This window comes from Schistocerca nitens, chromosome 7 (genome assembly GCF_023898315.1).
Source record: "Schistocerca nitens isolate TAMUIC-IGC-003100 chromosome 7, iqSchNite1.1, whole genome shotgun sequence".
NCBI lineage: Eukaryota > Metazoa > Arthropoda > Insecta > Orthoptera > Acrididae > Schistocerca > Schistocerca nitens.
The window spans coordinates 175,400,168-175,422,330 of record NC_064620.1 but is presented as its reverse complement, the minus strand read 5'-3'; the positions used below and the strand labels follow the sequence as shown (position 1 = coordinate 175,422,330).

Here is a 22,163-nt window from a genome sequence, read left to right as displayed (position 1 = left end):
TGGTGCTGAGGTTTTCTTTGACGTTGTTTGTAAGGAAAGGCTGGTGAAACCAGGTCATCCCTCACTGGTCGAAACAAAATTTGGCTGGATTTTGTCTGGTAGGATGCCTTCAGTTTCATGCAACATGCCTCGTTCTACAGTGACCTCGTGCTTTGTTAGAGGTGACAATTTAGATGCCAAACTGCAAAGATTTTGGGAGTTAGAGGAACTGTCTACGAAAACGATTAGTAAGCAGGGTAAAATATGTGAGGCTCACTTTCAGCACCACACGGCACGAGATGAAGAAGGGAGATTTGTGGTTCGACTACCAGTGAAACCTGACTGTAAATCATTAGGCGAATCACGACAACAAGCATCTCGGAGATTGGCACATCTTGAGAGGAGGTTTAAAAGGCAACCGAATCTGCAGAAGGAATACGCTGCATTCATGCATGAATATGGTAATGAGATCGCTTTGGTGATGGACAGTTCCCCTATTCCACATAATAGCAAATTAAGGGATTTGCACCCGTTTGTTGATGCCGAAGGTATTTTACGAGTGGGAGGGAGATTAATGAATGCTAGTGTACCTTATGATGAGCGCCATCCTATTATCGTACCGCCTAAGCATCATTTGACAAAATTCTCATTATAGATGAACATGAAAATCTGTTGCACGCTGGGTCACAACTTTTGTTGGCTATGTTGCGTAGGAGGTTCTGGATCCCCAATGGGCGTAACACAGTCAAGGGAGTTATCAGAAAATGTATAAAATGCTTTAGGCTTAAGTCCAAGACAGCAGTTCAACTCATGGGTCAGCTACCTGCAGCTAGAGTAAACCAGTCTCATCCATTCCAGCACTGTGGAGTAGATTATGCAGGCCCTATTGCTGTAAAGCATGGTGGAAGGTGGAGTAAAGTTACCACCAAGGCTTATATTGCTTTATTCATTTGCATGGCAACCAAGGTCATCCACTTAGAATTAGTTAGTGACTTGGTAACAAGTTCATTTTTGGCCGCCCTCAGGAGATTCATTGCAAGAAGAGGGAAACCTTCTCACATGTACAGTGACAATGGTACCACATTTGTAGGTGCAGACAATGAGCTTAAACGTTTTCTCTCCAATGATGTTACTGTTGAAGGTGTGGTGAATTATTCGACCTCAGAGGGAATCAGTTGGAGGTTCACTCCACCTCGTGCCCCTCACTTTGGTGGACTCTGGGAGGCAGGAATCAAATGCATGAAGTCGCATCTCAAACGCGTCGTCGGCAATGCAGTGTTGACATTTGAAGAACTGACTACTGTGTTGATTCAGATAGAAGCATGCTTGAATTCAAGGCCATTGTGTCTTCTCTCTGATGACCTAGATTCTCCTGCTGCTCTCACTCCTGGTCATTTCCTAATCGGACAGCCCCTTTGTGCTCATCCTGAACCCTCTGTCCTTGAGGTTCCCGCCAACAGGTTGCACAGATGGCAACTTGTGCAGCAGTTGCATCAGTCCTTTTGGAAGAGGTGGTCCACAGAATACATACATGATCTGCAGCAACGGAAAAAATGGACATCGGAAGGTGCATGGCAACCGCAGATCGGCGATCATGTGTTGGTCAAGGAGGATAATTTGCCTCCTTTGGTGTGGAGGCTGGGTGTCATTGACCAGCTGTTTCCCGGTCCTGATAAGTGTGTGCGTGTGGTGATGGTAAAAACTGCTAATGGGCAGATTAAGAGGCCTATAGCAAAATTGTGTCCCCTACCTAAGCAGTGAATCAGTTAAGTGTTCCCTCAGATCTGTGTAGTGGTAAATGACACTGAGCCACTGCTAAATGGCCATTTACTAGAATAACCTCATAATTCATAAGATGATCAGCTTGGAGGCTGTGGATGTTTCTTGTGGACTAACTGCTGTTAGTATTGATTTCATGTTTTTATGCAGTATAATATTAATATTCTATTGTTTTGTGTCCTGCATGTTAGTACCCATCGTGTTTCACATGCAGCATGACAGTGGTGTTTGGTGATGTGGGCATCCCAAATGTTAGTGTATTCATGTTTTATGTGCATTGATATTGTGTCTAGTTATATTTTTATTGTTTACTTGTTTTGGTTTTGTTGTTTGTTAAAATTTTGGTATTTGTAAAATGAGAAAACTCATTTTAGAGTGGGAGTATGTTTGGACTCTGCTACTCACTCCAACTGCCATCTAGTGGCAGCTTCAAACTGGGCAGGTCAGACTGTCCAGTTTAGTCTGCTCCCTGTCGGAAGAATTTCCAACCTATGTGCGGAAGTGGACCTCCCAGGTCCTTTGTGCGCACAGGTAGATTTAGCCGTTGTAACGGCCGAGCAGGTAGCTGCGAGACCCCGTAGCGGACGGGCGTGTATGTCTCCCAGCTAAGCCAGGAGCCGCAGGTGGCGCGCTGCCTGTGCAAGTTGTAACGTTTAATATAATAAACAATTATACCAGACAACTTGTTCCGTCTAGTTATTGTGAGTGGAAACAAGGGGAGGACAGTAAGTTCTCTCGCACTATACATTCACACTCAAATGTGCCACCACGGGAAGAAGAGCCCGCGCGCACACCCGGTTTTCCGGGACGTTTGGTCACCCTACCTTATAGGGTGTTCATTTATTCTGCACCAGATGCCGTGAGTGTGTCCATGACGTCGGATGCGTCAGCTGCACCACGTCTGAGTAATGACTGCCTGCTTCTTTTAACCTTGTCCGCACTCCAAATTTTGAATAACAGTTCGTACATCACCGAGTACGTTCGAGAACGATTGTTTCACATTACAAGCGTCCATTTTTTTTGCTCTGATATAACAATGTTTCCATATTACTGTGGCATTACCAATAAACAAATATCCACCTTTTGCTGAAAAGGGCCATATGTTCTCAACTCATGAGTGAAGGTAGGAACCCATGCTTCTAAAGAGCTATCCTATTCTGTTTCTTTAATACATTATCTACTGCGATTAGGGCGTCTTCTTACAAGCTCTGCTAAAATGAACTAAATAAAGTAAATTTATGGAAAGATGCGAGTTCTCTAATAGAGGTCTCACAATATCTTTGAAAAGTGTGAAGTAACTGTTCAGTCGCAGTGTTATCCATAAATGAGGGTCGACTCACCATATCCAATGACACATGCTCCTCTTTCATGATACGGCGTCATTTGACATTAACGTTTCTAAAACAATCATTTGTTCATTGTTTTCCCAAAATGAGCAGAATACCATCTGATTTGTAGACACTGAATTTGCCTTCGTACACGAAACTTCTGCACACCATTCTGTGTCCTTAGTAATGTAGCACTAATCCCCAAATCTTTGAAGACTCTAACTTCCATGTATAAAACAGTTTCAAACGTCTAATTACCTTACAAATGAGTTAAGGTGTTAAAGATTTGACTTAATGCATTACAAAAGGTTTGAATTATATTTGAAGTTTGTTGGACCTCGCTAAGAACTCTCATTATCAATCAATGGATGAGTATAGTCAGTGTAATTTGCTATCCACTTTAAGGGGCTCCGGAAAGGCTCAAAATCATGAAAAGTTCAATTTTTACTTTTTTGCGTTTTCTGAATCTGCAGACTATTACCTTTTAATAGATATATAATTTATTCAATTCCGAAGACTACAACTATTTTTAAATTTTTTTTGAAATGTGTTCTACATGGGCGTGACCCACTGTGGCGCTGTTAAACTGCTGTCAAATGGTGTTATTATTAACGTCCGTGTTCATCAGGTACATTTTAGTGATGTGAGATAAAGTATGTGTTGTGGCTAACCTGTGATGGTTCAATATATATCGCTGGTGTGATTGTCGATTGTTTCATGTTTATTTACTCTGTCGTTATCTCGAAAATATTCGTAATTAATTCTGTTTCTTGAGTCTCTGTTTTGTTGAAGTATAATAATGAGTAAAAGTAAAGTTATTAGAAATCCTCTGAAGGCTTTTAAGAAAAGGAGAAATGTTGGAAAGCCAAAGGTATGTGTTATTACTGTAAACAATAAAGATGATGAAAATCCCCAACATAGCTTGTGTCCCAAAGAAGAAGACAGTTGGTGTAAATATAACAAAGGATTGCTAACTGGTGAAGTGTACACTCATAAGCATAGTCTGCCTCATGCAATAATGGAGGTGATAAAACCTATTTTCAGAGACTTAGCAGCACCTGAACTGTTGAAAAAGTGTATTCACCGAAAAACTCAAAACCCCAATGAAAGTGTAAATAGTGTTATATGGTCGAGAATCCCCAAGACTGTATTTGTTGGAATAGAAACACTTTACTTTGGTGTGTATGATGCTGTTGCGACTTTCAATGATGGCAACATTGTAAGGTGCAAGGTATTTAGAAATATGGGAATGAAGATAGGTTCTAACATCGTACGAGCGATGCTTGCTTTAGACAAGGAACGCCTTCGGGCTGCAGACAGGGCTGTAAAGAATCTAGAAATACAAGCAAGAGTAAACAGGAGGAGGAACAAGAGGAAGCTGGAGGAGGAGTTTGCAGAGGATGAAGATAATCCATCCTATGGACCTGGAATGCACTAAAAAGTTAATCCAATCTTTGTCGCTCGATTCCCAAAACTTTTATTTTCTCATACTAATTACATGTTTTCTAAGGATCTTCCAAACATATTTGTTTCAAACTTTCAGTAAATGTTACACAGTACCTTCTGCATAATTTAACACAGCCTTTTTCCAAAAAACTGTATATTTTTGAATATATAAATAAAAAATTGCAAAAAAATGTTGTGAATTTTCATTACAACTGAAAAAAAAATCATCTTTAATAACTGAACTAAAATTTTGTAAAATCCCTGTGTTAGGTTGTAGCCCATATTCCAATAAACAATCTGTAAAAAGTTCAACTTCTACCTCAAATACTTTGTGAGGAAAGATGTAATTTATAAGCGTTATTTTAACATTGCAAGTACAGGGCGTTCCGGAGCCCCTTAAGCAAAATCTGTTTTTCATTAAACTCAATGTTTATGACGTCGTATTTCCTGAACAGTGTGTCATAAAATGATATAATTTTGCAGCTACATTCAGTGGCAGGTGGATATTGTCTGTAAAATGTGCAGTGAAGACAGTTAGTAGTAAAGAAGTAATCAGTTAAAACGCCAAACTCGATGCTGAAATTTTACTGCATGAAGAGCGAAAATATAGTAAGTAGTAAACTTTTTCCCTAGAATCGTTTTGTAGAAGGTGGTGGCGAGAAAAAGTTTCATCAATGTTCGAAATTATGTACAAAATTTTATGGAAGTCTCTATATTCTTTCATTCTCAAATACTGGATGGATATACCCTGAGTTAATGCCGCACAGTGAGTTACACTGCTCCAGATACTCACAGTTTCCTAGAGTAACATTGCTTTAGTGTTGTTAAACCTTTAAGAACATCACTTAATTCGTAGATCGCGACAGAATTTTAGATGTTTAAATTAGGTCAATAACTGTACGAAATACTGGAAATCAAATTTCTGTTGCCCCTGGTAACTGTTAGATAGGCAACCTGCAACTGGGCATCGAGGTCAAGGATTTTTAACTTCTTGCTGACCCACTGTGACCTTGGCTAATCATAATCCTATCTTTGGATCCATTTTTCTTCTCACTTTCCTCAAAAAAGTCGTTAACAGTTTAAAAGCGCTCAGATGCGGCTTTTTATCTACCTTCGACATTCCTATCACCTAAGTCTGGGTGAGTGCAGAGTAGAATTTACCTTTATTTCCATACCAACGTAAGATGATGTCAACATCAGAGTGGAGCATCTACCACAAACGTACCATTCCCCTGTTCGAAACACTCCCTTGGACGGCAGACCACTAGTTGTTACTGATCGAAACATGTCCTTTCAAGTACAGTAGAACCCCTCTAACCCGTCACCTTCGGGACCGGGACCATGGTCGGAACGAAAAAAAGGTCGGATTATCCGAAAAATCTAATATTTATTGCAAAAAAAAAAAAATAGAAAGACATTTAGTACAAAAAATTAAACGATTTAAGAACTAAAAGACGTCTACAGCAATATAAAAAGGTGTTTTTTTACACAGTGTTAAACAATATATTATCTAAAAAACGTCTACACACACTATAAAATGTAATGGTTTTAAAAGGAACAACGACAAACAAATTACAGTACTGTACTGTACTTAATAACGTATAAACGATATACACTGTAATCTAAAACTTGTTTATAGCACTGCATCAAAAAAGAAATTTTTTACAAAGAAATAAACTACTGCATGAAAAACTAAGAAATGATTATACTGTATGCATTGTTTTTACAGTAAAAACGAAAACAAATTACTTGGGAAAAAAGTCAGTGATACATTTTTGTTTAGCAGATGTTGTTCTAGATTTAGCTGCAGTGTCCGTCCATTTTTCTTTACCCACGAAACGTCCATTGGAGTTGAAGTTGGATTCTGTTCGATGTATTGAAGGGCGATGTCAAAAGCGTTTTTTGCATCGTTGTGTGAAATCCGGGTGGGGGGTTCGTCTTCGCCATAGCAGTAGAGCACGAACAGGCAGATTTTTTTGCTTCAAGTCTTTTTCGACCGATAGCACAAATTCGTCAAAAAACCAGGATTTAAAAAGGTTGCAGTCCATCCAAGCAGATTTTTGATTGCGGTAATAAACCGGCAAGGAAGATAAGTTTGTATTTTTGAATGCCCTTCGCTTCTTAGATTTGCCAGTGACGAACAAGGGAAGCTTGTGAGCACCATCTGCGTTGCTACAAGGAATGACTGTTATTCTATCTTTTATAAATTTCATTCCTACCACGGATTCATTTGAAGCTGCGAGCGTTTTTGTTGGCAACATTTTAAAGTTCAGCACTGTCTCGTCGATGTTATACACTTGGCAGGGTAACAGTTCATTTTCTTCTAGAATTTCTCGAAACTTAACTGAAAACTACTTAGCAGCTGCGGCATCGGCAGATAGTTTTTCACCGGAAGTAGAAACAAATCGGACACCATGACGATTTTTCCAACGATCAATCGAGCCTTCACTGGCAACAAATTTACTTTCGGCTTCCAGTTTTTTGTGCACAACTATCGCTTTTTCTTTGAGAATTGGCCCGGATATTGGAGTTCCTTTCCTTGTTTCTTGACAAAACCATATCCACAATGCGTTATCAAGCAGTTCAAGTTTAGCTTTTTTAATGTTTTGCGATTCTTCAGAGTGTTTTTACCATCATTCGTAACTGCATAGGATTCAATGTCCTTCCGAGTCTTCCTCCAATCCTTAATTGTCGTAACATCTACATTCAGTTCCTTTGCAATTTTTTGGAGCGATTCTCCTTCGTCCAGTCTTTGTAGGACTGCTAATTTTTCATTTAGTGAAAGAGTTACGTGTTTACGTTTTAATCCAGACATGCTGAAAAACAGACAACTGTACACACAATAAATCTACAGTAATAAGTACTGTAGAGAACACGGAATGAAGCAAAAAACGACGTTTTTTAATCCCAACAAAAGATAAAACTGCACAATAACGTACAGTATAACAATATGCACAGCGATAGACACCTCAACAATGGCCCCACAGGCGTCCAGTCAGTGACAAGTAGGCACAGGCTCGCGAGCCTGAGCATGGTCGGACTAACCGGAGTGACGGACTAACCAAGGTCGGATGAGAGGGGTTCTACTGTAGACGTTGCCCGAAACAAAACTGCCCGAAACATTTTCTAAGCGTTTCGTGGCAACAAAGAGATCATCAGACAACTATTCTAAACAAAACTTCCTGGCAAATTACAACTGTGTGCCGGACCGAGACTCGAACTCGGGACCTTTGCCTTTCGCGGGCAATTGCTCTAAACAAGTTCTAAAAGGAGAACACAGTGCTGAAACCAAATCCAGCCTGAAGACAATACCGAAAAAATCGCAACACCGGTTGGTTGTGCAAGAACAACGTGACAGCTTTCAATCCGGTCTGTATTCAGCTCTGCTCATGGGTTTATAATGAAGTTGTGTTGGGACATTTGGATCCTGAGTTACTCATTTTTTTCCGATAAGATGTGTTTCACCCAGTTGAGGTACATGAAATCACAGAATATTCGCCATTATGCAGCATAAAATCGTCATCTGAACAGTCAACGGTATACCGGAATGTTAAGATTAGAGTTTGGTGCTCAGTTTCTGAGGCGGTCTTATTTTGGTTATCCGGTATACGACTGTCGTAGAAAGGAAAAGAGAGCCAATCTAATAAACACAGATGAATGGTAGGATTTGGACCTCCAGCCCTTCTCTTACATTTAACCAGAAACCTTAATATTATTTTTACATTTATCATTGCCGTGACTTACCCGTAACAATAACGATTATGCATATAACTGTCCGCGACTCGTGGTCTTGCGGTAGCGTTCTCGCTTCCCGCGCACGGGGTCCCGGGTTCGATTCCCGGCGGGGAATGGGTGGGTGTTGTATGTCTCATCATCATTTCATCCTCATTCACTCGCAAGTCGCCGTAGTGCCGTTAAAGAACTTGTGGAGCGGCGGTCGAACCGCTCCGTGAGGGGTCTACCGGCCACCAATGCCATACGCTGATTATCATCATGGATATAACTGTCACAATAATGTCACTACTATTAATAGTGTTTAAGGTAAATTGATGATATACCGATCCTGCCAAAAGGAGTAATGACATTTTAACAGAAAGCGAACAACTCAAATCAAGTTTTGAATTTAACTGATACGTATAATAGCGAGAGATAGAGCCACACAGGGGTTATCGGAGTCGTTTACTGCACTGGTTACCTATAAAAATACTTTTGACTTTGTGAGGTAACAGGCGAATTGTGGCGCCCTGAAAATATACCAAGTTGGCGCGGCCGCACAGGATGTTCGTCAGAGCCTGGGCGAGCACGTGGCTGGGAATTCCTTAGTGACGCTGTGTCAATGAAAGAGTCTTGTATGCCGAGAGCGCCAAAGATGGCGGACTTTGTGAAACCATTATGGCAGACATTTCACAGTTTGTATAGAAATTAATAGTAGCCAGATGAAACATGATACCTCAAATAGAGACATGTACATTACTATTATTTGCACGACAATTCTGATGGTGTAATCAGATTTTCAATATCTTCATTAGTTTTAAGTTTAGTATCTGACGGTAAATTATACAAGTAACACCCAGCAACGAATTTCCAAAACATAAACGCTTCATCCGATTTGGTCGATTACCGTGTCTTTAGAAAGCTGTTAGTGTAAACCTAAATTGGTATGAATTATAGGCATGTAACTTGAATAGTACATGAGTTATAGGAGGTCAAAGTGGCCGATTACTATCGATCGCGTCAGGCCTTAAGTACTCCACAGTTACACGAAAAAACGGTAGCAGCATGCTTATAAATATATTGATTCATCTATTTGTTAATATCCGATATATGCTATTCATGATGAAATTGGTTAAACATTTACTGTGTTTTAGAAAGCACAGAGACTTTAGACTCCTGGTCTACCTTTTGCTTCTTCTCTTCTGATATATGTTTATTTAATTGTTTATGTATTTAATAATGTGTGTTGGAGCGTGTTTATGGTCCAACCGTAGGAATATTTATTTAATTTCAAGTATTTAAATGTAGATCTAGTATTTCGTATGTACTTAAATATGTTTGTGGGTGCGTTGGTTTGAAGACATGGCGCGAGTGCTCTAGTCAATCACAGCGCTCGTGAATGGGGAGACTGGATGGAAGCGGGAGAAGAGCATCGTTTCGAGAGAGGACAGAGGAGTTGGGGAGAGTGCGGCGCGAGGGACAGGACGGCAGTGCTGGACGCGGACAGTACAGGCGACGGACGCACAGTCGGCGGAAAGACTTGGACAGTGGAGCAGCTTGCGCGTGGTCGCGGAGGATAGAAATATTTCGGAGTGCCGACCTGTGCTCTTGTGTGTTTTCCGTAGCTTCTGCAGTGAAGACGTAGTGTGCGTTTAGAAGTGAATATCTCGCGAGCTATGTTGTTGTTCATAACTAATTATGTGCAGTAGGAATCTATTGTTTCCCTGCTATTCAACTTATATTTTATTTAATTGCTAGACCATCGACACCAATAAGTGTTTTGCAGAAATATACCCCATTCTCAAAAGTACTTCTACGATCATACTCATCATTTAAAGTGGTTAAGATAGTACCTGCAGATTTTATTTAATTGCAATCTTTCATTTATAAATTTATATGTTACATTCATAATTCGCAACTGCCGAGTGATAGAAACCTTCGACCATTCGATTCATGTGTGTATTCTTATCGTATACTGTAGACTCAGCAGTATTTGGCCTGTAATGCGTTAACTAGGTATCCCGTAAGTTTTTATACACTCCTGGAAATTGAAATAAGAATACCGTGAATTCATTGTCCCAGGAAGGGGAAACTTTATTGACACATTCCTGGGGTCAGATACATCACATGATCACACCGACAGAACCACAGGCACATAGACACAGGCAACAGAGCATGCACAATGTCGGCACTAGTACAGTGTATATCCACCTTTCGCAGCAATGCAGGCTGCTATTCTCCCATGGAGACGATCGTAGAGATGCTGGATGTAATGCTGTGGAACGGCTTGCCATGCCATTTCCACCTGGCGCCTCAGTTGGACCAGCGTTCGTGCTGGACGTGCAGACCGCGTGAGACGACGCTTCATCCAGTCCCAAACATGCTCAATGGGGGACAGATCCGGAGATCTTGCTGGCCAGGGTAGTTGACTTACACCTTCTAGAGCACGTTGGGTGGCACGGGATACATGCGGACGTGCATTGTCCTGTTGGAACAGCAAGTTCCCTTGCCGGTCTAGGAATGGTAGAACGATGGGTTCGATGACGGTTTGGATGTACCGTGCACTATTCAGTGTCCCCTCGACGATCACCAGTGGTGTACGGCCAGTGTAGGAGATCGCTCCCCACACCATGATGCCGGGTGTTGGCCCTGTGTGCCTCGGTCGTATGCAGTCCTGATTGTGGCGCTCACCTGCACGGCGCCAAACACGCATACGACCATCATTGGCACCAAGGCAGAAGCGAATCTCATCGCTGAAGACGACACGTCTCCATTCGTCCCTCCATTCACGCCTGTCGCGACACCACTGGAGGCGGGCTGCACGATGTTGGGGCGTGAGCGGAAGACGGCCTAACGGTGTGCGGGACCGTAGCCCAGCTTCATGGAGACGGTTGCGAATGGTCCTCGCCGATACCCCAGGAGCAACAGTGTCCCTAATTTGCTGGGAAGTGGCGGTGCGGTCCCCTACGGCACTGCGTAGGATCCTACGGTCTTGACGTGCATCCGTGCGTCGCTGCGGTCCGGTCCCAGGTCGACGGGCACGTGCACCTTCCGCCGACCACTGGCGACAACATCGATGTACTGTGGAGACCTCACGCCCCACGTGTTCAGCAATTCGGCGGTACGTCTACCCGGCCTCCCGCATGCCCACTATATGCCCTCGCTCAAAGTCCGTCAACTGCACATACGGTTCACGTCCACGCTGTCGCGGCATGCTACCAGTGTTAAAGACTGCGATGGAGCTCCGTATGCCACGGCAAACTGGCTGACACTGACGGCGGCGGTGCACAAATGCTGCGCAGCTAGCGCCATTCGACGGCCAACACCGCGGTTCCTGGTGTGTCCGCTGTGCCGTGCGTGTGATCATTGCTTGTACAGCCCTCTCGCAGTGTCCGGAGCAAGTATGGTGGGTCTGACACACCGGTGTCAATGTGTTCTTTTTTCCATTTCCAGGAGTGTATTTCAACTCTGAGTATGTAGTTGAGGGCCACCCCATTTCATCACATTATTATTTTGAAAGCCCGAAACATACCGAGAAAAGATATGCGTTGTTTACAACATTTTATAAATAGGATTGCTATGAGATAACTAAAACTTACACTGTGGGATAATGTAACAAACATATTAATACGAACTATAAGTTAATTTAAATGTCTCTGGTTAAAGGTGAACTATTTTCTGTAGCTGCCACATACATGCATGAAGAAATGTAATAGCGCTCTACTGAAATGGAAGCCCGAGTAGGAGAGAGGGACAATGGACGTTGTAAGAAATGGAGCCACTGTGCGTGCTGCTAGTGGTATCAAACACTATAATGCCATATGCTTTGCGCTGGAGAAAACTAAAGATAGCAAAATACAGGAAAACTATCTGTTTTCATAAGCGAGAAGGAAACTGTTCTAGTAAAGAGGCTCCAAGATGTGGCCAAATCCTTTAATCCCACGGGATGTTAGCAAGGTAGATTTCATGTTGTGAAAAATCGACACTGTTTCAAAATAGCTGGGCACGACTGGTTCCAGGAATTTATGGGCGTTCACAAGGATTTGTCCACAAGAATACCTGCAGCCATTTCACAGTCCAAAGTTTCTGGTTGACAAGGAAATCCCACAATGAATTCTACGACCTCTTGGAGTCAGCACTGCTACGCTTTAAATTGTTGGACGAAGGCTAAAGGATATTCAACGTTGATAAGACTGGTATTTCTGCCAACGATCACCTTCCTACTCGAGTTGTTGCTACTAAAAACCAAACAAACGTTTGCGTGACATGTAGGAAAAGGGGAGATAATAGGACTGCAGTGCCTCCTGCAATTCTACAATAAAGTTCATTTGTCTCTTCATTGTGTTTAAAGGAACCACGCTTAAAAGTTTGTAATGGAATGCCGCCAGGATCCCCTATCTGCATGACAGAATCAGACAACATTAACAAAGAAACATTCTTTACATGTGTAAGACATTTTTGCAAATCAAAGCCAGCGGGATCGAAGTGCTTTTGATGAGCGACCACAGGGCTCGCACAGTGTCAGTCTATGTTTCAAATGTTGTGTGCAACATAAGAGTGAGGCTTCAAGCCTCCCTCTCTGACACGGCAGTTTTCACGCCACTGGACAGCTTCTACGAGCAAGAGTGCCGTTAAAGGACGTTCAACTACCCGCACAAGGCGATTACGAAAACGCAGTTTGGTCCTCTCTTGAAGGACGCCTGGCAAAAATCAGCTACTATCTAAATGCAGTAGGAGGTTTTCGGAGGGACGAGAATATTCCCTCTCAATCAGCTGACAATATCTTAAGAAAAGTTGATTTCTGATACAGCTCTGGGAACATTAAGTGACCATTTTCACCAGCCAGCAATCCAACGGATGCAGCAAGATGCGTCTCCCACGAAACCTTATCACACGACTAAAAGCGTTGAGGTGCAATAAAGAGGCAGGCGGCAGTAATCTCGGCAACTTTTCAAAGTATACAAAAATTAAGCCAGGAAAGCACAAATTGTTTCCCTTCCGACGAGGAAGAGAACTACGAACGAGCAAAACTGGATACGAATGTGTGTAGGATTTGCAGCAGGTCATTCTTTGAACAAATTAGCCGATTTGCGACTGAATTCAGAGCGAAAAATGTAGCACATGGTACCATGAGTACTGAGTCGTAGCAGAAAAGAAAAAAAAAAATTGTGGAAAATGTGTTCAGTATCCACTTCATCCCAATGAAGCAGGAAACTCAGAACAGAATTTCGATTGTTTAGTATGTCTGTCGTGTACATATAATTATGGTTTTAATTCATAACGTATAAAATATTCTATCAAGAAAAACGAAAAGTCAACTAATGCGATTTCCGTTCAATTCCAATTTATTTCATGGAGGTTTACTGTTTCTTCGTAAATACGTCTTAAAATCGAAGTACCCACTTACTCCGGTGTGACTCTAATAGAGTACATTTGGTAGAAGAGGTGGAAGAAAAAAAAATCTCAACAAGTAGCTATGATGAATGAAGGAGAAAGCGAAAATGGGACCAAGATGTTGGTTCGCTGAGAGACACGTTGAAGGCAGCTGCGTATACCGTTATGGGGGCAACGCCTATGACCTATGACAAAAGGAAAATCTTTACTCTCCTTCATCTCATCTTCTTCTCTCACGAAAATAGCAACGTGTACGGTGTCATTGCTTGAGCTAATTTACATGTCCGTCACTGTGGTATTAAATATAAATTCTTGAGGGTCACTCCAGCGCGACGGATATGTATTATAATGGAAGATCAAAAGGTTTCCGTTCAAAGGCCGTACAGGCCAGAACAGGTACGCCAGTCAGGCAAAACTGTCGTGAGCGCTGAGGCAATCATCTCACCGACGCACCAGGTTGAAGATAATCGTTTGGGAAAACGCCGTGTCAAGCTGCGTGAAGAAGTCCGTAAGCGCCTGCTGCACATCCTCGTCTGAAAATAATAGTCGAGCCTTCAGGGCCTTTTGTAAGAGATCGAAAGAGTGATAATCGCATGGGGAGAAATCAGGGCTAAACAGCGGATGACCGAGTGTCTCCCATTAGAGTTGCCGTAATTTCTGCATTGTGATATGGGTACGCGCATTATCATAAAGCAGCGCCGCCCTTCGTCGCGCACTATTCCACAACAGTGGTTTACTGCAAACATGTTGCCCCACAGACATTCTTCATTCTCCGATGGATGTAATCTTGGCAACTTTTGCCAGACATTCTTCATTCTCCGATGGATGTCTGCTGGTGTAGTCCTTTGGCAGCCAAAAACAGAATAACAGCACACTGATCCTCTCTGGACGCATTTGCTAATAACGTTGCCATAGTTACCATTTCAGCATTTCCCGCACGCACGTCGGAAAGACAGTAATCCCTTGCCTACATGTCAGTGCTTATACACACGCATCGGAGTCGCGCCACATTTCATAACGCTGCAGCGACGCCCTCAAGCGAAACCTTTTTGATCGCCCCTAATAGAAAGCATACGGACAGATCACAAAGCTAAGGAAAATCGGTTTTCTTCCCTATTTTTACGACACGCTTACTTTCACTCTTAGCATCAGACAATATGGGATTTTTGTCTTCAGTTTTTGGTGACAAAACTCTAGAAAATTTAAAATGTAATGGTTCGTCATACTATCGTGACCACTTCCACCAAACTTCACTCATGGTTCCGCTGAGCTGCTAGAGATACTGCTTTGCCACGAAGGTGACCGTTTGGCTGACATAACAGCAAATATTCGCTTTCGGCCGAGGCGGACAAGCATGACGTCACAACGAGGAGCTCCGCGCCTGCTGGTCGGCTCCAGCCTTATATCTAACGTAAAAGTGATTTCTTGCTTACTTATTTATCCGTGGCTTGGGCCTTAGTAAAGTGAAAGTGATTACATTTAATATTTACCTTTGCGATACTCTGCAGTCGCAGCAAGGAGAATACCTGAAACAGCAACATACTTCTATTGCAAGGAATTTCAGTAAACATTAACTTGGTGTTAAGTTGTATCAAAGAATACAATAAATCATGGAGTATTGCTACTAGGAAGTCTGTCACAGTTCTGTTCAGTGTAGCTTTGTGTATCCCACTACCTATAATCAAATTCATTGCTACAGCCCGTCCATTGTTATAACCGTATCAGTTCATGATTTGAGGAGTCGCGTATTGGACAACTCATTCAACATGCGGAGCTTCTTGGCACATTAAAACTTTGTTTCTAGTCAGGACTCGAACCCAGAACCTTTGCTTTTCGGTACAAATGCTCTACGGACCGAGCTATCCAGGCACGATTCACGACTCGCATTCACAGCTTCGCTTCTGACAGAACCTCCTCTCTCCTACTTTCCAAACTTCGCAGAAGTTTTCCGCATACCTTGCGGGACTTGGAAGAAAGGATATTGCGGAGAAAGCCTACGGGAGTCTTTGCGGAATAACTTTACATTCTACAGCGGAGAGTGCACTACTCTGAAACTAGGTATTGCAGGAAGTGAAGCTGCGAGGACGGTACGTGAGACATGTCTGGATAGCTCAGTCGGTAGAGCACTTGCCTGAAAAGGCAATGAGTAGGCAAACGAACTAGCAAAACATGTGACATATATGGGCCGAGAACTTGATAATAAAAACGCGCCACTCCATTTACTAAGACCCATAAAACCAAAAGTGAAAAAAAAGTGGTCCGAATAATGATAAACACACAATTTAGAGAAAAGGACAGCACTATGCAAACAATATTTTACTATTGGGTTAGATAACCCTGCCACCATCCGACATTTGAACCGACTTACCTGTGCACTCCGAAAAACGACATAATTTGGCATTTTTCACATTAACAAGCAACTGCCAGAGATAAAAAAGCGAAGACTAACAGAAATAATCGTAAGACCGACTGAGAATTGAACCCTGTACCTTTGGATTTGTAGTCTGTCACAGATCTTTTTTAAATTTCTGTTTATTTATTCTCATCTTCACAAAAGTTAATCTTTCTTCCATACAACTACGTTTTTATGAGTAACTGTTTTAACAATGCATTTATTATTACAAACAAGTATTTTACATTACACAATGACAAAAACACGATCCTTGCAGCAATCGTGGAATAAGATCTACACAGTTTTCAATAATAACACAATGAGAGACGTGTGACTTATTTTCTTATTCCTTAACTAAGTATCCAGGCCATATTTATCATTCTGTCATTCTTGATTTGTATCTTTGTGATGTCTCTACAGTACATGCTAACTACAGACGACAATGCAAAAAAAAAGAAACTCAGCAACTTTCAGTCTTGTCTTTTTTATCTGCATCTTCCTTTAGCTTTGTCTTACCAATACATGTTTGAATGGGATACCCCACCTTTTTCCAACAGCACAATTCACTTCAGATACTGAATCAAAAACAAGCTGAAATAAAATTAAAATCAAAATAATAAAAAACTCCTGTTTCACCTAGCAGTGCACCATTTTGCAGTGACTCTTACCGTTTACAACCGTTATCCATGTCAGAATATTGCCATAGGGAAATTGAATGTTTTGAGTTATACACTGATAAACCAAGACGCTGAATGCCACCTGGTGGCATTGCGGGCACGTGACGTGGTAACAAAGATATGCAAGCGGAGCAGACACGGACGGGGGATCAATCTAGTGAAGCTTGGGCTGCAAATGGGGGAAATACACTGAGATATGCGAATTTGACAAAGGGCAGATTATTATTAAGCAGATCCTGTGAATTAGTGCCTCGAAAACGGCGAAGCTGGTCGAATGTTCAATTGCTACTGTCGTGAGCATCTACGGAAAGAGGTAGGAGGACAGTGAAACTGCCACTTGGTGGCAAATGGTTGGACGTCAACCACTTTTCATAGAACGTGGGTTTCGGAGGCTTGTCTGCTCTGTAAAATACGATAGTGATGATCTGTGTCATCTCTGTCGAAAAAGCACAATGCTGGTGTGCTGGTGCACGCACAAGTGTTTCGGAGTACACCGTTCATCGTACATTGTTGAACACGGAGCTCCGCAGCAGACTACCCCTAGGTGTTCACATGTTGATCCATGAGAAACGGACCATCGGGATTCGACCGTCGATCAATGGAAACGTGGCGGCTCTTCTGGTGAATTACATTTTCGCTACACTTGGTCGATGGTCGTCATAGAGGTGAACGGCGTCTCAAAACTGCGGCGCGCCACGGACGCAGGCTGGTGGGAGCAGTATTACGCTATGGGAGACATTCGCCAGCTCTTGCATGAGACCTGTGGTAGTAATCGAAAACACGCTGACAGCTGCGAACCACCTGCATCCCTTCTTGCTTGATGTCTTCCCAGACGGAGATGTCACCTTTCAGCAGTGTAACTGACAATGTCTCGCAGTCAGAACTGTGCTACAGTGGTTCGAGGAGCACGTTGTACAGTGTATATCACACAAAATGACCTAAGGCCTGTTGGTGCATGTTTTTTTGAGATTCAGGATACAGATACAGACTTGGTGCAGTGAGAGATTCTATTTTTTTTTTCTTGATAACACTGGTGCAGTTAGTTAATGCAATTCAACCGTTCGCGGATTTCTGCAGATGCAGTGCAAGTGAATTCATGTTCTAACTCATTTTGACTGACTAAGTATTTATCGGCGTTGAAGTAGATAGTACCACATTGTTTACAGCCTTATACAATGTATTTCATACTTATTCACCTGTATAGTGAACATTGTTCCACACACCCTTCCAGCAAACTATTAATGTAGTCTCGATCATATTTAAGAGCGCCAAGCCCCAGTCACCCAAACCGCTCGCTAGCTATGACCCCGTATCGGTCACTTAGGCTACGAGGGTGGTTTGAAAAGTTTTCGGAATCACCACGAGAGGTCAGCGCTAGCGCAACGAATTGTTCACGTGATATTCATGTCACTGTTGCCTGTAAACACGTGCCACGTCAGTGCTCTTGGAAGAGAGTTGTGGCGGTGATGTAGATCTGTTGTTGTTGTTCCCGCGTAGTGATTTGCGAAGATGGAAAAAATCGAGATTCGAGCACTGATTAAGTACTTCGTAAAGAAAGATAGTAAAGCAAACGACATTCACGCCGATTTCCAGAATACAGTGGGGAACTATGCTCCTTCATATTCAACTGTTGCCAAGTGGACACATGAATTTAAATTTGGTCGGGAGAGCTTAGATGATGATCCGCTCACTGGTCGGTCAAGATGAGTCACTACTCCAGAAATCATTGCAAAAGTGCACAAAATGTTCATGGGGGATCGCCGATCGAAAGTGCGTGAAATTGCTCACGCTTGCCAGATGTCATCTGAAAGGGTATATCACATTTTAACTGAATAATTAGAAATGAAAAAATTATCTGCAAGATGGGTGCCGCGACTCTTGACGCTGGATAAAAAACATGTGCCATCGACATGCCAAAATACACGAACTAAAAAATGGCTCTGAGCACTATGCGACTTAACTTCTGAGCTCATCAGTCGCCTAGAACTTAGAACTAATGAAACCTAACTAACCTAAGGACATCACACACATTCATGCCCGAGGCAGGATTCGAACCTGCGACCGTAGCAGTCGCTCGGTTCCAGACTGTAGCGCCTAGAACCGCTCGGCCACTCCGGCCGGCTGTACACGAACTAAAGTATGAATTGTTGCCACACTCGCCTTATTCACCTGACAGGGCTCCGTCAGACTTCCATCTCTTCCTAAAACTGAAAATTTTTCTTTGTGGTCGAAAATTCACTTCAGACGAAGAACTGATAGCCGGACTTGACAACTATTGTGCAGGCTTGGAGGAAACTCGTTTTCGAGATGGGGTCAAGGCACTGGAACACCGTTGTGCCAAGTGCATTAATCAACAAGGAGACTACATTGAAAAATAAAAAAAGTTTCAGTTCCAAGAACTTTTCTAACCACCCTCGTATTTGACAGACCAGAGCCCGAAAGACTGCAATTGCTGCCTTGTTGGAACTTCCAGGATATTTGTGAACCTATTCCATTCATAGATAACACAAACCTGATTTTCCCCTGCAGGCTGGAACCCGTGCGATCCTAGTCTTCGACGGCTCGGAGACTGCCTGCTATCTCGTGGTTTTTCCCTATCCTGTTCATAGCTGACCTGTTTTCCACATCATAAAAATGCACTCAGATGTGTCCAAAACATGTTATACAATCACCATGAATTTGACATAGGAAACCACTTACACATGCTACTTCTTAACTACTTTCCCTCAAACAGGTATTAACCAGTACGGACATGTAGCATATTCCTGGAGGAATACACTGATTCAAAATTGATGGAACGCAATAAACAAATAAAAAACTTGCAGGTGATAATCATACATGGTCTTCCTCACACACCATCATCCACATAAATTAGATTCAAATACTAGGTCCCCCCGACCAGCTGTACCATGTAGAGTATTAACTACAGGTGCAAACCAAAGATTCAAACAGTAGGTCCTCTAACTACCTGGCACTGATTGGCCACACACTACATTTCCAGTTGGTGTTGTAGAGTACACATTGAAGAAGACACTGCCGGAGCACATGTCAATATTAAATATGTCTTTCACTTTAATTTCAAGCTGAGTAAATGCGTCAGTTTTGGAATGATGTCTGATCATGAATTCAAGCCAGATGTTATTTTTGAGAGTCTTTCGATATTGTGCCAATAACGCGATGTTATCCCCTACAAAGCATGCCAGTGTTTAAGAATTTAATTTGCAGTGTTATGCCTTACAGTATGCGCCCAATCAAGGATTGAGCTGGCAGCCATATGTTTATATCTTTTTTGAAAATTTAAGGCTTAATTTAATAGAACTGTCATAGCAAACTCCGAATCCCACTCAAGAGAAGATAGCTCAACATTTCGTTTTCTGTTTCACATCAATACACAGAACTATGTAAGAGTTTACCACACTACATATAGGCATAGATACACGTTCTTATCTGGGTATGCACATATATCCAGCTACATGTAAGAGTTAATAAAATTTATACATGTGTGTTTTTATGACTGCTCAGTACGTTGCTTTTTTTCCTGCAAAAGCCCTTGTGTGCTAATGTAGCCAGTCTTCTTCTTCTTGAGTAAGTGGATGAAACGTTTCCTTCACAAGTACTTTTTGGTAACTAACTGGTCTGAGAATACTGTATAAAAAGTGAACAATAATAAGAATGGTTCACTACTGCTGGACGATATAGGTCTATAATTGTAAATCCATCAGACTGTAGCAAAACAAATGTTCTCATGTTCCTGTTAATGTATCCCACATGAATTCGTCGAAAATGTATATGTATTTAAAAAAAATACACTATTCCAGCGTAAATACCAACTACTGGAAGAGACATCTGCAGGAATTGATGGCATTACATACAACACTTTCAACGACAGTGGCCGTGTACCAACACTTGAAGGAGTAAAACTGAATGCTGTGTCCATAGTTGATGATACTGTGGTGGAAAATTAAGATCCAATACGAAAATACCTTTGCTTTGGGCGACATATGGCTTTTGACGTCTTTCACCTAAGTCACACATACTCTAGGATACCAAAGCAATTGATACGAGATACATACTGAAAACGTTGTTATTGCTTTCAAACAATACAAAATGAATTTAAAACACATTTACCAGGTTCATGTAGAAATCGACATAACGTTCGACAAATTTAAAACTTTATGCGAAGGCTGCTGGCTTCTTTCTTACTTACCGATAAAATAAGGCAAGGAGGTACAGACCAACGGCACTTTCGTGTGTTTTTTAAAAGATGATGATATGTACAAATAGTGAAACAACGAGGAAATTACATCATTACACATCAAGCTATCCACACATTTGCACGCACATCCAGCACACTTAGCCTGAGAAAGGAAGGCAGAACATTCATCTGTATGCAGGCATGAAAACTCAGAATCTTAACAACAGCATTAAGCGTTGGACTTAAAAGCAATAGGTGAAAGTATCAGGAAAGTAAATAGTCATTCTCAGCTCATTTTGAGTTTAATGAGTAAACTGAACGTCAAAGGTCGATTTCACTGAAAAGAAAGCAAACAAGAGTACAAGCTGTATACTATTTCAAAGTCAAGTTGGATACTATTGCAAAATCTGCTGAGAATATAAAAAAATGTTGACAAAACAAAGTAACTGAAAGGCACAAGGCTATCGGAAAGACACTGTATTTGCTAATGTTAGACCTTGCTGAGGTTAGGTCATTTGAAGAGAGACCAGCCACTCAGAGAAACACGTGATTGATCAATTGCTGCAGACGTGAACCAACTGCGTATCAGATAACATTCAAACAGACTATGGCGAAGAGTTTTATAATAGCTACTTCAAGATGGTTAATGAGGTAGTACGGTACACTTAACTATTCAACGTTCTCCCAGTTCAAGGCAGTATCATTCATCGTTTGAACAGAACGATAAAATCACGAATAGGGATGCATTTTAACCTTCGTGGGCCTTGTAAATGGACTATTATTCTCCCACACATTACTGACCAGCATAACTGAACTGTGCGCCGAACAATAAAAATGAAACCATCTCACGTCGGTGATAACGACCTTCTAAACACCATATAGGGTCAAACTAAAATGGTAGATCTGCGCAAACGGAAATTTAACGAAGGTGATTTAAAACGTATTTAAAAATACAAGATTGCACTGTCAATGGAGATATTTACAGTTTCCAAAGTGTAACTAACAAACCGTAGAACTTACATCTTAAAGTATAACAGTGGTAGTGAAATATCTGGTAGTTTTTGTGCAGAAGAATTACAGAGAAGCAGTGAACCGAACACCTTTCTCATATAACGTGTCATAAGGTGACGGGGAGATAAGGGATAAGGCCCTTCCATTCATCATACCACAGATGGGTGCATGTCAATGATTTGCTACATAAGGAGGTGCGTAGACCACAAACAGTGTCATAGCATAACATAAACGACAGGAAGTGAGTC

At 41.9% G+C, this 22,163-nt stretch overlaps 1 protein-coding gene across 1 annotated transcript in view; it reads right to left on the bottom strand.

Annotated features, from left to right (window-relative positions):
- LOC126195328 (RNA-binding protein fusilli) overlaps nucleotides 1-22,163 on the bottom strand; it is a 1,033,937-nt gene that overhangs the window by 745,380 nt on the left and 266,394 nt on the right. The window contains exon 4 of the mRNA XM_049933898.1: nucleotides 15,131-15,166. The gene's annotated coding sequence lies outside the window, so the exon portion shown is untranslated. The remainder of the gene's footprint in view (nucleotides 1-15,130; nucleotides 15,167-22,163) is intronic.